The 17,798-nt window shown below is 37.9% G+C and overlaps 1 protein-coding gene across 4 annotated transcripts in view; it reads right to left on the bottom strand.

Annotated features, from left to right (window-relative positions):
• AKAP6 (A-kinase anchoring protein 6) overlaps window positions 1-17,798 on the bottom strand; it is a 504,258-nt gene that overhangs the window by 405,845 nt on the left and 80,615 nt on the right. The window lies entirely within an intron of this gene.

Genomic DNA, 17,798 nt, shown 5'->3' on the forward strand with positions numbered 1-17,798 from the left:
ATTACACACACACACACACACACACACACACACACACACGGTCCCCCAGGGTTGCACAGAAATAAGTACCCACAGACAGGTTACTCTACAGCTTCTACACCTGGGCTACTTAGTGGGGGTGGGAGGTTGTACAACATGATACTTAAGACAAACCAAGGCTCAAGTCTCAGCTCCACTGCATTACAAGGGGCTGAAAATAAAGAAAACCTTATTCAGATGAGTAATTTCTCTGGCTCAGAGCTCAGATAATCAGAGGTTATTATTCTTATCCTACTTGAACCAGTTTCTATTATTAACAACTTCAGTTAGTATCCATTTACAAAGTTATGACCTAAATGTAGTCAACTAGTAATATCTTTCCTACTTTATATTCTTTAATGATTAATAACTTTCTTTTCTTAATCTTTGTTTCCTAAAAATCTATGATTACCAAATACTATTTTTAGAGCATATTAGGTAACAATCTTGGACAATATGACAAAAATTTAGAAATGGCTAAGAACTAGCTATGTAAAGTATATCTAAAAAGCTTAAAGATTAAGATGGAGAATCGAAAGCTAGTCTGCTGTGGAAGCAATGCTGTAATAAATATTCTCATTTAAAAATCACCTGGAAAATCATTACATTTTTGTCTTGAAACCAATTCTATAATTTACTGTTCAGTAGAGAAAAAATATGTCACAGGACAAAATGAAAGCAAGATTCCAGTTATACATTTTTAAAGTATGTATATATATCATAGAAAATGTCTGGGAAAATTTAGACCAAATTGTTAATGAAGTGAGCTTAGAGGGCCTACTCAGAGAAGAGGAGAATTTTCATTATTTATTTTCTACAATACTCTGATTTTTAAAAAATAAGCCAGTATTACTTTTTTTAACTTTCAACTATTTTCTTTATTTATTCATTAATTTATCTATTTTAATAAACTTTTTATTTTAGAATACTCTTAGATTTACAGAAAAGCTGTGAAGATAGTACAGAAAGTTCCCACAATACCCCCATTGTTTCCTCCATTGTTCGCATCTCCTATATCAAGGTACATGTGTAAAAACTATAAAGCTGAACTTGGTACATTACTATTAATTAAAATCCAGACATTATTTGAATTTTATCAGTTCTTCCATTAATATCCTCTTTATTCCAAGACCTAGTCTAGAGTACCACACATCCTTTAGTTTTATTTCCTTCATCTCCTCTGATCTGTAGCAGTTTCGTAGGCTTTCCTTGTTTCATGACCTTGACAGTCTTGAGAAACACAGGCCAGCTATTCTGTAGAATGTTCCCAAATTGGGGTTTGTCTTATGTTTCTCTCATGATTAGAATGGGGTTGTAGAAAGATAGAGATAAAATGACTTTACCATGACATTCTATTGGGGTATATGACATTGCTGATGACATTAACTTTCACCACTCATTTAACGTGGTGTTTTCCAGAATTCACCACTGTAAATGTACTATTTTTTCCCCTTCCATACTCTGTTTCTCGGAAGTAAGTCACTAAACCTAACCCGCCCTCATGGGGGGCTCAGAGAGGTGGGTTAAGCTCTTACACCTAGAGATTGGAGTACTTATACGTATTATTTGAAATTCCTCTACAAAAAAAGATTTGTCTCTTCCCCTCTATTTATTTATTCAGTCACTTATTTATGTTAATATGTACTCATGTATGTTTGTTTATTTATGCTTTGGACTATAATTCAATATTACATTATTTATTTTATTGCTCAAATTGTTTCAAATTTAGCCATTAAAAGCTCTTTCTACTTGGCTCCTGTGTGGCTTTGTTATGCCCCGCCCTTTCGTTTTCTGATCACTTCCTTATTTCCTCACACTAAAAGATGTTCATACTTATCTTAAATTTTCTCCTCCCCTAGTCCTACAATTAGCCATTTCTCCAAAGAGTTCTAATTCCTTTTATTGGATAATAGTGTTTAGAAACCAATATCTGAGCACTGTGTATGTCCCTTCAACTACTTTTTAATAATTTGTTGAAGATTTAATTACTAAGTACTTCTTAACATAGAGCCTGACATAGAGTAAGTGCTCAGTAAATGGAAGAAAGTCATTATTATTGTTGTTATGCACAGTTTTAGTAAATACAGAACTTCCAAATCCTAAAATTGTATCCCATTAGTGATTATTTCAAGCTTTGATAGGTCCACAAATCTTTCTATGTTTCTGAGGCTCAGGACCATGTAAGGCCAAGAAATAGACATTCTTCCACCCCTGACCCAGGATTCTGCATTCTCTCTCTGGCCATAAAATATTTTTCCTCCTTTCTTAGCACCTACACAAGGCCATAAAATCAAAGAACTTCTGTGGAAAAAGATATCCTTGATTGTTAAGTTTTTAAGTTTAAATAAAACATTTGAAGGGCATTTAGAAATAATCTCTCCCATATACAAGTCAAACCACTTTGGATCTATAAGGAGCAGTTTTAAATTCCTGCCCAAAATAGCTATTGTTTTGAAATACTGCAATGTCATTGTTACGGAAATAACTACTGTCCAATAGATCTGTAAATTCCTTTCAAACAATTCCTGTTGTGTCAAACACCAACGTCATTGTTCTTATTGAGTAATAGGTACTAGAGACTTCCTTTTGTGGACCAGATAACCAACAGCAAGGGTCCTAAAGGGGATGACTTAAACGGGACCTCTATCTCAAGTGCACTGGCTTGTTAGACTAGCTGCCAGGATTCCTCTGGGCATAAGAATTAGAGATCTGTCCTGGGAAGATCTATGAGGAGGACCGTTGGACCAATAGGCAGGCTCAGGACACCAGAATAGGAATGAGTGAAAGATACAGGACCACTCCCACCTTTCAAGGCATTACCTGAGGCCTGCAGAGTTGTTGAGTAGGGAGCACTGTGGATATACCAGAAGCCTCATAGGGTCTAGGGTTAAAACCACTGCCAGAGGAAAGCTACTCAAAAGAACAGATGTTCCTCAATCTGATATAAATCTTCTGAGTTTTTCAGTATCCACATTCTTGTTATGAAATAATCTGGGTTTCTATTTGTTTTCGAATAACTGCTTTTTGCTCTTTGTAGTTCAGAATGTACTGATTTTATTTTTGGTTATTCTTGCTTTGTCTCAGGCCTACATTCTTCTGGGGAAAGCCAGTTGATCCACACTACAGGCTGCAGCTTCTAAAATCCCCTGGTGCCTATCTAGCATATTTCTGGTCTGGCCCACCTCGAACTTTTCATTTTCACTCCCAGTGTGGTCCCACCCAGCTGTCTCCTCTAGGCTCTTAAACTGCTTGTCCTTCATCTTCATCTCACTGTTCAGAGCAGTCCTTGGCCTTGGGTGATGCCCCTTGGGCGCTATGTGGCTTTACACATATGCCCTCTAGGCTCTGGAAAACATATTCCAATTTCCTTGAGGAAAAGAGTTATAAGAACCAAAGCAACCAAAGCCACCTATGGGAATTTAAGCAAAGCCACATAATTCCGATGGGGATTGTCTTTCCTCTCCTCAGGAAGAGGTACAGGAGGGACCAAGTTAGCAGAGGCAGCAGATTTCTTACTTTCTAATGCTGGGATAGTACTATTAACTAAACTTTATTAAGAAGCAGCCAATGAGGAGAAGGCTTCACTCCCAGGAGGCCAGCACTGGAAGTGCATATAGTCAGGTCGATCGGTTTTACAAAGAGAGCATGGGATTTACAGACATTTATGCCTGGGTTCATTTTTTTTTCTTACCAGCTGAGAAACTTTGTACAAATCATAGATCGTAAGCATCAACATAAAATGGTAACCCAATGTTATAAGATCTTTAATTTACTTTTAAATACTTCAGTATCATCTGTGATATATGCGACAATTAATTTAAACTTCATTTCTAGGCAGAGTGAGCTAAAGTGATTATCTGGAATATACAGTCCAAGAATGGTGGGCATGGACCAAACTGTATTATATCAGAAATAGGATTTCTTCTCTCCTATCTTAATCAATAACCATTGCTTTACCATTTAGCAAGCTTAAAGTTAGAAATGGATTTTCTTTGGCAAAATTAAAGGTATTCAAAACGTGTGAGTTAGTTAAAATATTGCAGAAACTTGCAAGAAGAAAGGAGAAGAATTCTCAGATGCGCTGCTTAGTGATGTCTAAAGCTCAATCCCTAAACTGTCCTTGTCTCCAACCACTGGTTTAGAAGAATATCTGATTGCATGATGCTTACTAAAGGATGCAGAATCCTACCTTGAGTAAAGCTTTTACTTAATATACAGTTGGAGCACCTAATAGGAAATAGAGCTGGGTCTTCATCAAACCTACCAAACAGATAGTATGAAATATTTTGTGCCAACTTTGTTCATGAATGCTAGTCTAATAAATATCTGTATATGTGGTAAATTTTGGTCTGAGGCTTGCATTCATTATAGCTTGAAAACAAGGCTGTGGAAGAAGAGCTATCACCACCTCAAACTACTCAGGTGGCTATTATGACTTCCAAAATGAACCTGAAAATTAGGTGTGACCAAATTGGCTTAAAGAAATTCTCAATTTTCATACTCTATAGAGTTGTTGAGGAGTTACATGTGAAAAACTAATGGTAAATTCTAAAATCCAATACAAACACAATGTCTCATATATATTTTCATTCATATAACTCAAGTTTCCTCAGGGCTCACCAGCCCAGAGGTACAAATGAAGTGACATCATTGGTAATAATCTTACATTTTTCTTTCACCTTTCTTCCGCTCTTACCTGCCTCACCAGAGTCAGCTATCTAAAAAAGAGGGCCCTGCGTAGAATTTCATAGTTTCAGCATGGGTCTCATGTGTGCACATACTCATTACAGTGTGGGCAGGAAGAGCTGCCCACACTCTTTACAGCACTTTCCAGGAAGAGCGGCTTTTTCCTGGTACCAGCAGGCCCCTCCCACTAACGCTTCAGAGCAGGTGTTGCAGGGTAGGGGCTCACTCCATGGAAGATGCAAGACAAATATTTGGGCATGTGAAGAAAATATTTGGGTTTTTGTTTCATCGTTTTTAATTTTTGCTTTTGAGTATGTTTTCTGAAATACATAATTATTAATACAAGAGAGGACTTAGACATTTTATAACAGATTAGGATATCAATCAAAAGAATTTGGAAGCCTCTGGTTAGAGCATCCATGGGGAAAACACACCTTTCTCCCTCTTGTACAATATAGTCTACTGAAGGCTGCTAAAGAAATGGTCTTGTGCTCAGATGACGTACAGATTCTTTAGTGTAATAACTTGTATGTGCAGCCCACTTGCCCCTCCCCAGCTTTTACAGGACTCAGCCATGAGTCTAGTGGGTGACAGAGAGAACACCTCCTTGTGACGCATATCATGCTGGCTCAGAATCACTCCACCTCTCTTAGGATGAGTTCTCTCCAGAAACCTTCTGATCCTGGTGCCAGTACACGGTCTACCGCTGGGACAGATGACCAACTCAACATAGACACAGGGCAGACATGTCTGGAGCTCAGTGACGGAGGCCATTCAAGCTGAGAGGCGCAAGACTACACCACAGCAGACAATGTTAGGAATAGTAATCTTCATTGCTAAATAACATAATCATTTCCAAGACAAAACTTTACCTATACTGGAAAAACTCCTCTAGGCAATTTTGTCCCCTGAGAGTAGATACATAATCCCTATGTCTGCTTACATACTCAACACCTTTGGGGAAAATGTTAAGTTACCTATACAGAGTATTTTAATATCTGACTCTACAACAGATTGTGTGAACTGATTCTGCATTAAAGAAGTAAATACACATTTTAAGATGTGGAATTTCCCTTGACAAGACAATGAGAGTTTTAACGGTAAGTTTTATTATTTGCTGGGCCTAAAACAATTTTCTGTGGAAATATTTTCCCTAAATTAGAAAGGAAGCGTAAGGAAAATAAAATTTGATATACAAATACTGGCCACGTGATGTGGTTATTCCTGTCCAATTTAGGAAAGAAGCAGCGTAGTTGGTCAAGATGCTGGAGCAAGATTAATGTGACCACTGAATCCCACGGGCCTGGTATTGAAACAGAAATTCTCCTAACATAAGGCCAGGCAGTGAGGCTGGCCACCAGTTAGTCCTCCTTTTACACTGTGAATAGCCCCAGCCTCCACCGACCATTCCTGAGAATTTCTTGGACCCTAGGCACTGTGCTAGGTGCCTTAGACACGTTGTGTCTAAACCACGCGGTGCTTGGCAAGACAGGCATTATGAAGAAAAGCAGAGCCCAGAAAGGTGTGGCAACTTTCCCTAGGCAAGTAGCTAGTCTGTGACTGGGATTAGAACTCAAAAGATCTAGCTGACCCCAAGCCCAGCTCAGCAACATGCCACCTGCCTTCCTCATGGGAACTGGTTGTCTGAATCCTTCAAGGGGAAAAAAAGTCGCTGTTTTGGTCTCTTGCGAACCTTACTGTGAATAATGCCAGTGTTGTGAGCTGCAGAGTTAAAACTGGCTCTTGTCCATTGGACTTAATTCAACAGACATATAAGAATCATGCCTGCAAAAAAAAAAAAATGCATTCTGGAGCTGCAATCAGCAATATGCAATCCTCTTGAGTCAGGATATAGTAACTTTATACGTCAATTTTTGGAACTCTCTAATCAGATAAACTCTTATTTCAAAGGGAGGAAAAATAAACTTTTCATCTAGGATAGCACATCTCTTGTTCATTAGAGTCCCCGTCCAGTGCTCACATCGTGCATTCCCTTCCCCTCTTCACCACAGCACACTGGCCACACTGGACACCTGACATTGTCCCAGACACAGGCTGCAACAGAGCTGGAAAAGGTTCAGAGCACAACTAGAACAACCATGGAGACGTAAGGGCCTTCCATGAGAAAATGTCTAATAATATCAGATACATGGTTTAGAAAAAGCCAAGAGGTGGGGGAGTGTGACCTAAATCTATGTTACACAATAAAAAATTATCTGGAGTGGTTTTCACCAAATGCCAAAGAGTTAGAAACTCTACAGGACTTGGCAACTCATGAGTCATCAGCAGCACGTGGCTACAGGAGAAGCTATCGACAAGCACAAGATTAGAGAAAAGACGGACAGTTTAAGATTTGTCCCTTCCAGTCTGGGACAAGACTCATGGCTTCACAGGAGTTATTTTATACTACATAAAACATTAAACTTGTTTACCTAGCAGGTACTAAACATATAGAACATTTTGAACATTTAACCTCTATGACTTATTTTAGCTCAAAAAATTCTATGGAATAAAATTTAAAACCTATTTGTTATAAATACATACAATTTAAAAGTCCATAGTTCTCATAAAAGAAGTTTGTTACTAGTACTCAAAAAACAAATACAAAAAAAGGAGAACTGCTGAAGCAAATTTGTGGATGCCAAATGAATTATGAAACTATTGCTCCAGAGACAGTTACTTGACAACACGAAGGACAACCTTCCTGTTCTCCCCCAAAAATGTCCCTCGGGAATCTTTTCAATGGCCGACACTGCCCTAGATGGTAGAACTCCCCTTCCTAAGAATCTGCTTCTTCTTGTGACCATTTCTCATTTAATCTACTTAGGTCCACGTGTTTAGTAGGTAAACAATTAGATATTTATGGCTGAGGGAGTGCTCTGATGGTTACTAGTAATAATATCATGACCAGTGACTGAGTGGGAAGCTTGTATCAGGCACCATTCTGGGAGCCATGGCATTCTTCTCAGCAAGGCTGTGAGGCAGGCATCAGCATGTCCATTTTACAAACAAGGAAACTGACGCTCAGCAAAGTTAGCAACTTACCCAAGGCACATTGTTGGTAGCAGGAAAGCAGAATTTAATCCCAGATCTGTCTTTCACCAAAGGCTCACTGTGCTCCTTGCACTACTTCACTAACTCATTTAAGAACTGACTTTCGTCACTGAATCATGAAAATAGTAAAGACTAATGTTATTATGATTATTAGCAAATTATTGGGTTGAATCACATGAAACTGCCAGTATTTGGCCACTTTTGACTTACAAAAAAATGAGAATTCCATATGTTTTGACCTTATAAAAGCGCAGACACTGGTATTTTTTATGAATGTCTGGAGCAGTAATGTGAATTTCTAAAGAGATTCCATACTCAATAGAACGTGTAGAAGAGAACCAAGTATTTCACTCAGCTCATTAACAAAATATATTTTTTTATGGATAAAAAGAGAAAGAAAAATAGAAAATACATGAATTTGGAAGATAAGGAAACTATTTGAAAGTTTGTTGTGAAAGACAATGATTTGTTAGTTTAAGTGAAACCTTATGCATTAACTACAGTTTAACTACCAGGAGTACTGTGAAGCACAAGCTAATGAAAAGCACAGTGCGAAATTTAAATAGTTATAAGTTAAAACGTTTTCATCTACATGAGGGCAGTAAGCAAATTTAAAATATTCTATGGAACATCATTTTAGAAAAATCTCAAGGCTGATCAACTGAAAGATATGGAGAACTCAGTGAGACAGAAAATATTAGAGCTAAATAGAAACAAAAATCGTTTAAATTTAACCCTTTTGTTTTATTGTAAAAGAAACTAAAGTTCAGGAACATTATGTCAGGAGGTAGTAAAACTCAATTTTTAACTTCCAGTCTAGGGCTCTTTAAAAGGTCAGAATAACATGCTATCTGAACACAATAATGCCCTTGTGTATTGCAAAAGCCACAGGATGTACTGCAGATGTAAGAAAATTTTTATGAGGGATAATTTTTATCTTGTAGCATGATGAGGTTGCTAAAAGTAAATACACTAAATATGTTTCATAATCATAAAATAAAAATGCTGTGAGTTTTTAAATTTAATGGCATTACATTTTCTTACTCAGCCTGTTATTTTTATTTTTTATGGTATAACCAGAACACTGCCTTCTCCCAGGATGTTTTTCTAACTGCTTTTGGATATTGTTCTGCCTTTTAAAAGAGAAAGACAAAAGTAGGATGCTGTCAAATGGTTTGAATTTCAGGAAAAAAAAAATCTCACACCTGCTCACTGAGAAATACTCAGTTCAAAAGCATGACATTTAGAATATGTCTTTGGTACAAAATTCAGCTATAAATATCTACTGCTAAAATATAGTTTGCCTCTACTTCAAAATATATAGCAGAAATCAACTAGCTCAATCATTTCCTCCATTTATGAGACTGTATGTTCTTCCGGCCAAACAACTGTATTGTCGTATGCCTGTGCTTTGCTTTTCTTCTCATTATAGCATGTTTAATAGCAATAGGGAAGAGCTGACTGCAATGGCTTGTCATTCCCCCTATCTGGTGCTTTCCTTGAAGATTCTTTCAAAATCTGAGATTTACAGCTAAGATTCAAGGTTTAAAGAAGAATAAATAAATAAATTTTCCGGAAGGAGTCTCAAATTCACTAAAGAAATGGAAAGAAAGAGACAATCACCAACCAGCAGAAGAAGCAGTGCATCTTTCAAATGACCTGTGGAAACCCATCTTCCTCATGGAAGCTCCATAGAGAGGAGGAACCCATCAGAGCTGCCCGGACAGTACACCTGCTTTCAGTGGAAGAATTTAGAATAATTGGATGGTGCTTGATGCCCTAACCATCAGCCACAAGGGCTTCTTGGCATGCTATCTGAAATAGCAAGAATCACTCAGGGTGTTTAGAACCTTGAAAAGCAGCATTGCAAAAGAGAATTCATTTTCTGCATAACTGAAAACAATCGTGTTTCCTTCCATATTATAGGGTTATGTGAATTTATTCATTTTCACAACAAATATTTATGGAGCAGCTACTATATGCCTGGCACTATTCTAGGAGCTAAGGAAATGTCAATGAACAAAACAGACAAAAATCTCTGCCCTCATGCAACTTTCTTTAACTTGGGAAGACAAACAATAAGTAGGTAAAATGTGTAGTTTGCTGATAGTGATAAGCGCTATGGAGAAAAATTAAGCAAGAAAAAGAAATTAGATAAGGTAATATATGTGCCTAGCACAGTATAAGCATTTAAAATATATTAAAGGTTTTTCTTTCCATTGATGAAAGCTCCAAAAATTATATACTTGGTTTCTGGATTGGATTTGAGAAGAAATTACATTTCTTCTTGGGGGAGTAATATTCTTATCCCGCTACTTCTGAGTAGTGAAATGATAATAACTTTTATTTATCAAATGCCACCTTTGTGCCAATAACTTTACATAAAAATATGGCGTTTCAACCTGCAAAATGGATATTTTCCTCATTTTATGGATGAGGAAAATGACACTCGAAGAAACTCAAGATGACAGATCTAATAATTTTGTGTTAGAGCTAGGGTTCAAAGGTAAGTACAATTACCTCCAAAATCCACCCTGCCAGGCTAAGAGGCAGAGGACCAAGAAAATGGTAATATAACCAGCTTAAGATGAGACATGTTTCTCCACATTATTTTTAACTAACAGTGTTTTTCTTTTTGTTCTTTGCTCCAGTTAGCATTATAAGGTTTATTTTCTGTGAAGGGGAATAAACCCATGTGTTATCTTAATTTTTTTTATTATTCTTTAAGAAAATAACAAAAATCATAGTCTCTGGCATGATGTTTTTCTCTGGTTCTTGGATGCTAAATCTTAACACCATTCTTATGTAAATACCACATATGCTTCGATACCCAAACAAGGAGTAGCAAAATGAGTGCTGTCTACCAGCTTGAGATAAAAACAAATTCTCTTCTAAGATCCTCTAGAACCTCAAATGGTGATAGAAATATTACATTACCAAACCTAAAGTAACTCTTTTCAATCACTTGCACCAAATGAGAGGTTTCCACTTTAGGTTTCAGAATCCTAAGATCCAACAATTTACACATATGTATACAGACTGGTATTCTTGGGGCAGGAGATTAGTGGTGAGGGAGGTGGGCAGGGTGGGTGGTCCCGTGAGAGCAATAGCCATGTCTCCCTTCTTGACTCACTCCATCTCTTGACACCCTAAACCTAAACACCTTTTCAGTTTATTCAGTCAAAATTCAAATGTTTAAAAAGTCATGTTATCAATTATTCCTTACTAAATCAGTGAAAACCATATCTTAATTCGCCAGTATGATTCTTTATGAGTTCTCTAAGGAATCATGCCTGGTTGTGTGGTTGTTTTTATTTTTACCTTTATTTTCAGAAGTGTTCTTTCTCTTCAAGGAACTGCTTCTCTGAGACAGGTATTCCCCTCCAGTATTCTAGAAGCTGCATGCCACTCCCAGTCAAAGAAAGAAACATGCGTCTCTCTGGCACCTTGCTATGCTCCTCACCTTCTCACCACCCCTCCCCTTATTTTTATTTATCTTTAATTGAAAAACAATGTAACAATACTAAATATTTTTTAAAAACTACATTTGCATACCTGTTTTCATTTTTGCATATGGTCTCCTAGAAATAAGGCCCTGCTGCTTTAGTTATTTCTAGTCAATGTCCCACACAGACTGCCTGCAACAGTGACTAATATGAGTTTTAAGGAGTCATTCCTTTTTAATTCACATGAAAACAAAAAACAGGTTAAACACCGTGCAATATTTGAATTAGCCATTAAAAGCTAAATGCGAGTAGATTACTTCACAAGTTAGAGTGTTATTTGATCTTTGAGGGGTTATTTTTAATGTTAATGTATTGGTAATAAACAATGGCAGGGGGATGGGGACCTAGGGGACAGCTAGTAGGAAGGATTATGGTGGCTTCAGAGCTGTCCCAAAAGATGACAGTGATAGGAGATTGGTTGCCGTAGAAACAAACTATGAGCACTAACAACTGAAAAAGCTGAGAGTGAGTGGGAAACAATAATCTTGTGTGGGCCAGAAAAACTAATGAGTTATTTAAGAAAAAAAAAGAAATTAAATGAAGGAATTGAATGAAAAGAGCAGAAGATGAGAGGGCAGCCCCAGATATGTGTGGAGCTCCATCTCAGGGCACCTCCAGAACAAGGGAAGAACTAATCGGGACCTTCCAGAAGCAGAGCCCAGACAATGTGGTGTTAAATCTGTGATAAGCTGTCCAGGTAATACACATGTACACGTCTTTGGTTATCCTAATTTGTAAACTGCACATTCCTTCAGCACATGACTTTGGACATGGTAGACATTTCACACATTTGTTGACTGTTGAATTGTATTGGTGAAATTATCTGAAACAGCTGGTTTTATAGGTTGTACAATGGTGGATATGGTGGGCATTAGGATTGTTTCAGGGTGCAAAGTAAAGCCATGAGTCCTTCCTTGCGTCTTGATCCTTGGAGAAAACTCCATCACCCCACCTCACCCCAGTCTTCTAAGAGATAACAAGAGCCCCTCATGGACTTGTCAGGTCCTTGTTTATGCTCATATAGCATATATATATATATATATATATTACCTTTTTTCTGTATGGCAAGTGCAGTCATTCATATTAATTCTTAAACAATTCCCAGAACATCTGTGGATTAATACAACCAATTCTCACTGTGACATGATGGGCTTTACCTATTGTAAGGTCCAGAACTCTGTCACCAGAATCTCATTACCACAAACAGTAATGGCAGATCTGTACTTATGAACATCTTCTGCATGGCTGGAACTGCCTTGCTGGAAAAGGGTCGATTATAAATATTAACTGTAATTCCCTTTTTAATTAAAAAAAAAATGTGAACTCTTCCCATAGTAATATAACGTCAGATTATAGGCCTCCAGGCTCCTGGAGAGAGTGAATAAAAAAAAAAAATTAAAAAAAAAAAAAGGATCATGCTAAAAAATACCCATGTTGCATAGTTTAAATGAGAGTTAAACAAAGAAGGTGATAAAAGTAATCAAGTAGCAAAACAAAAGGCAGGAGAATTAATATAAACAATGAACCAATAGGATGGTTAGTCAGCTGGTTTGGCAAAGATTTAATTTCTCCCCTGAAAGCACTAGTGGTGACAAATAAGCCTAACTTACCAAATATCTTCAGGTGTAATGTAATATGTCCCCCATTGCCTATAAAAAGAAATGCCACTGAATTATTGTGTATGGTGCTGAATTGCTATGGATGCCTCTAAATTTGCATGGATAGGGTCTTTGTTCTGGACTGCTTTGAAAATGGTCCTTTAGTTTTTTAAAGCTCTACAATTTCCAGAGCAGAAGTCTCAAATTCAAACACCCACAGGGCTCAAGTAGCAGCATTAGGAATAAATGGATGGTAGTAGGAGGAAGGAGACCATTATAAATTGGAGAATACTGCTCCATCAAAGACAGTCAACTCTTGCCAAATGAGCCACATCATCTAATTCTTAACAATAGGCTTGCAATTCAGATTTGTGTGTCAATTTTTTATATCAAAAGGGCCATATGGAACTGGCTACATAATTTTCAGGGTCCTATGTACAATGAAAATGCAGAACTCCTTGATCAAAAATTGTTAAGAATTTCAAGATGGCCATAGCAGAGCATTGAACCAAGTGTGGATCCTACTAAGCAAAGGGTCCCATGGAACTGTGCAGGTTACAAGCCCATGAAGCCTGCCCAGGAGCCATACAATACAAGTTGCAGGTCAGGTTCAGCTCATGAATCATCCAGTTTGAAACTCTGTTCTAAAGGATCCATATTCACTCCCCATTTCCCCTTATGACTCAAAGCATATAGTTGCAAGATGACTGGAAGAGCTGGGAGTGTGCCCAAGAACTGAAGAACAGAATAAAACAGGGCTAGTGGCTTAGAAGGGAAACAAAGTCTCTCCTTTGTCCTCATCAAGTTTTAAACCCAACTGGGGAATTCAGCAGCTGCTGACATATGTGCTTATGGAAAAAAAATCTTGTACCTTATTAATTCAAAATACCTAAAAATCTGTATCTGTGGCCAAAGTCCTATAAAAAGTGACCACGGTGCCCTTAAAAGTCTCCCCATTCATAGCTCACCTACAGATTTGGGCATCCACAATTGCCCTAAAAAAAGGAATAGTCAACCTGCAAGTGATCACCAGTCAGACATACCTTATACATGAGTGAGTATGCACCTGGAAAATTTTATGGAAATTTATGAAAATACAATCATAGTTCTGAATATATTAGTTAATATAATTTAGAGAAATGCTTCCCATTTAAAGTGATGTTGTAAGGCACACTTAGGTGAACAGAGAGGCTGTTCATGGCTGGTGGTGACAGATATACCTGCCCGCATGCCCTACATACTCCCACTGGCACACTGGCTAGGACATTCAATCTAGAGGGCTCTCTGGAAAAACAGTTTCTAAAGGTGAGAAATACCTTGTATAAAAATGAAAAAAAAATCTCTCCTTAACTAATCTGTCATTTAGATTTTATATTTCCATGTCAGGTTTATGTCAACTGAGACAGACATGCACTTTTTGGTTATTACAGTTATATTTTTCAGAATAGCTATATCAACAAAATGCTAGCTGCCATACTGGCTTTATCCACACCCAGAAAAATTCTAATCCAAATGCAAGCAGGAAAAATAAGCTAGTATTCATGTAGTGATTTTTACCTCCAAATGTATATCATATATGCATCTGCACATATACTATGTAGAGATAAGGAGTTTATTTTTTAGCACATAGGAGTAAGTAGAAATCACATTACAGTATCAGAGATAAATTGTTCCACTTCAAATTTACCTGTTTGTTTTTGTCTTCCCCTCTAGAATGTAGTGGGGGAAGAGATTTGCATCTGTCTTATTCACTGCTTTGTTCCCTGACATTGCTTGGCACATAGTAAATACTCAATAAATACTTCTTGAAATGAATTGAATCCATAGGATTAAAAACCGGTTATAATTCACAACGGCAATAGAAGGAAATCAGAGACATACATAGCAGAACCATGAACTTCTCTAAATTCACTGGGTTTTTTTACCCCCTAATTGGGACCTAACTCATGTAGTGACTGTTTTTAGTAACTCTGTTGCTCTCTGATCAGCCTCTCATTCCTGTAGCTCATGCAGACATGAGCTTGGGCCTCCTTGAAGAAGGCTAGGACAAAGGTTAACTTCTTCCCAGAAACTAGAAAAGGCTAATGAGTTCTATGGAATAATATTTCTAAGTATTCACCATACGGGAATCAATATCAGTGTGCTGTCAGTGTGTGCATTAGCCCCACAGTCAAACAAAGAACAGCCCTTAGAGCCCAATAATGATGCTGGGTGTGGATAGCTGGGGATGGGGAACATGATACAGAGATGACTGCATCAGCTCTCTTTAAAAACAAGGCTTCCAGGATATTGCACAAGTCTCTCATTCTTGTACTTCGTCAGAGATGAGGAGCGTTTGGATTCAGCCACTGATACACTCAGCAAAATAACTCTCTTGACCCAAGAAATGAATTCAGAGTACACTTTCCTGGCTATGAGAGAAGTCTTCTCATCTGTCCTTGCCTGGTGGTGCCAGGGAATGTAAATGTCTTAAAGGCAGCAGGGCACTAAATGTGAAGCTGGTAAGACAGGTATAAAAACTTGAATCATTACTGACTCAGTTAAGACTTGCTTTTAGTGTAACTCCATCATGCCCATGCTCATTTGTGTAACATTCCCATTTAGAGATACTGCTAGAAAGATAGGTCAAGCAAGGGTGGCGACAAAAATTGAGCATCAATTCTACATTAGTTAAATCTCACACTCATCCCTACAGTAAAACTGATCTCTGTGTTGTAAATGGGATTTTATTCTACATGCGAAATCTGATTTTCCAATTACAATGAGAAGGGGTGGGGTAAGTGTGTTAGAGTAAAGATGACTGATCTGTATGGTATATACAGTTAAGATGTTATAAAACTAGGATGACTATGAGTAAGCATGAGGGTGTCACAGTCAAATCACATTGGTTTGAAATCCTGGCCCAACCACTTTTTAACTATGTGACTGACTTTAGCCAAATTTGTTAACCTGGCTAAGACTTGGTTTCTGGAAAATGTGAACAATAATACCTAATCCTATAGAGTAAGATTGTTACTCTCTACCTCATAATGTCATTATAAGAACTAAGAAAGATATATGTAATGCTTAGGCTAGTGCCTGATAAATAATAACTGAATAAAGGATAGCTGTGGTTATTATGATTATTATTTTATCACCCCCACCATGGCCTAGTTAAAGAAGAGGTAACTTCTCTGTAATTTTGTAGTTCAGTAAGAAAACTCATAGCCAAAAGCATGGTGGAGGTCAGCTTCTTATGAGGCTTCCATAGTCTAAACTTGGCCACATAGTAAATACGGTCTTGATGATCTTTCATTCATCACAGTGAAACAAAATTCTTTAAATTCTAGGAAATTTCAGTAAAGCACCACTAAATATAGCCATGAAGCAATTATTCCCTTCCCCCATACATACACACATGCTCCATCCACTCCCACCCCCTTGGGGATATATTAAAACTGAGGCAACTGAAAGAGCCTTAGCCAGTAATTAAGACATGCAGCTCACAGGAGAGCAGCACAGGCTGTGGCCCTCAATGAAGAAACCGAGCACCAGGATGACAGCTCTATTACTGGGGCTTTGTTCTCCGGGAGCAAAAAGAACACAAAAGCATAAAGTTGGGAAACTATAACTGCATTCTGAACATTTGCAGAGGCAGGGGGAGATCACAGGCTCGTCTGAACTGGAAGGATATTCCACCAGGTAACTGCGTCAGCCCACACCCACCAGCGCCTTCTCCACTCTCAAAGCATGACTCCACTTTTTTCTAACACTGCCCTTAAGGAATCTGGCTTTTGAGACCTTCCAGTAATTGTACAAATCGCCCATGGTGAAGCAGCTGAGAGCACTGTTAGACGAAAGAAACAAAAATTAAGCAAATAAAAAAAGTCCTTAAAATGCTGCCTTTGGTAATTTTTACTTCTAGCAATTCACATAACTGAACAAGTTTTTTGTCATCGCTTTTCCTTGGAAGTAATACTTTAAAAGAATTCTAGTGGGCACTGAGTGATTTTCTCCAGAATCATAATCCAGCCACTAGATATACTTTCCCTTCCCCCATCACCATCTAGCACTCCTCTCTGTCACCTAAGAGCTTCTGCCTTGGCTGCATTCACACCCAGTAATCCCAGCAGAGCTTTCTGTTCACATTATACGACAAAAAAGCAGGCAATGAACAATTCATGCTCCTAAGTGCTTGCAATAAAGCCAGGCTGAGCTGACCTCCTCCAACCCGTATAGCTGCATGTCAGCCACCTAATCTTCAAGGACTGAAAGCAGCATATGTGTGATATGTATAAACAAACTAATTAAAATCTGAGGTCTTTCAATCCAGTTAGTGTCTAATGGGACCAATATGCTTGACTCTGTACAAAAAAAAAAAAAAAAATCACTCTAAGCTGGCTAGAAGTATTGCCCTTCCTGCTTCTTATATGCATCTCTTTCAATCTCAAAAAACAGACTAAAAGAAGAGGAACTCAGGGTTGCTATTCTTTCCTGTAAGACTTTTCAAATAAAAACTATCAACTCAGCAGCACTAAGCCAAAAGACCACTCCCTGATTCCAAGTGGACATATTGATCAATTGAACTGACATGTGCCTCCTCCTCCCTCCCTTAGTAGCAATCAGCTGCACCAGGGAAATTCATTTCATTTCCCAAAACAAAAAGCAACATACTGCTCCTTATCTGACACTTTCAGACAACATTTTTTTAGGGAAAGAGAAAAAAAAGAAAATCCCCAAAGACAGAGCTAGGAGTTGAAATGAAAATGATACATGTTTATCTGGAGTTTCAGAATTGAGTTGAGGGTATGACTGAACCCAAAGATACGTATTCACCACAATCACTAAGGACCCTGCTATTTATTCATTTGTCTTACAAGAATCCGGCTAAAGTTAAACAAGAGATAGCAACACCACTGCCACTTGCAGGGTTACCCTTCATTGCAACTGCCGCAGA

Source organism: Rousettus aegyptiacus, unplaced genomic scaffold (assembly GCF_014176215.1).
Source record: "Rousettus aegyptiacus isolate mRouAeg1 unplaced genomic scaffold, mRouAeg1.p scaffold_m13_p_3, whole genome shotgun sequence".
NCBI classification, from domain to species: Eukaryota; Metazoa; Chordata; class Mammalia; order Chiroptera; family Pteropodidae; genus Rousettus; species Rousettus aegyptiacus.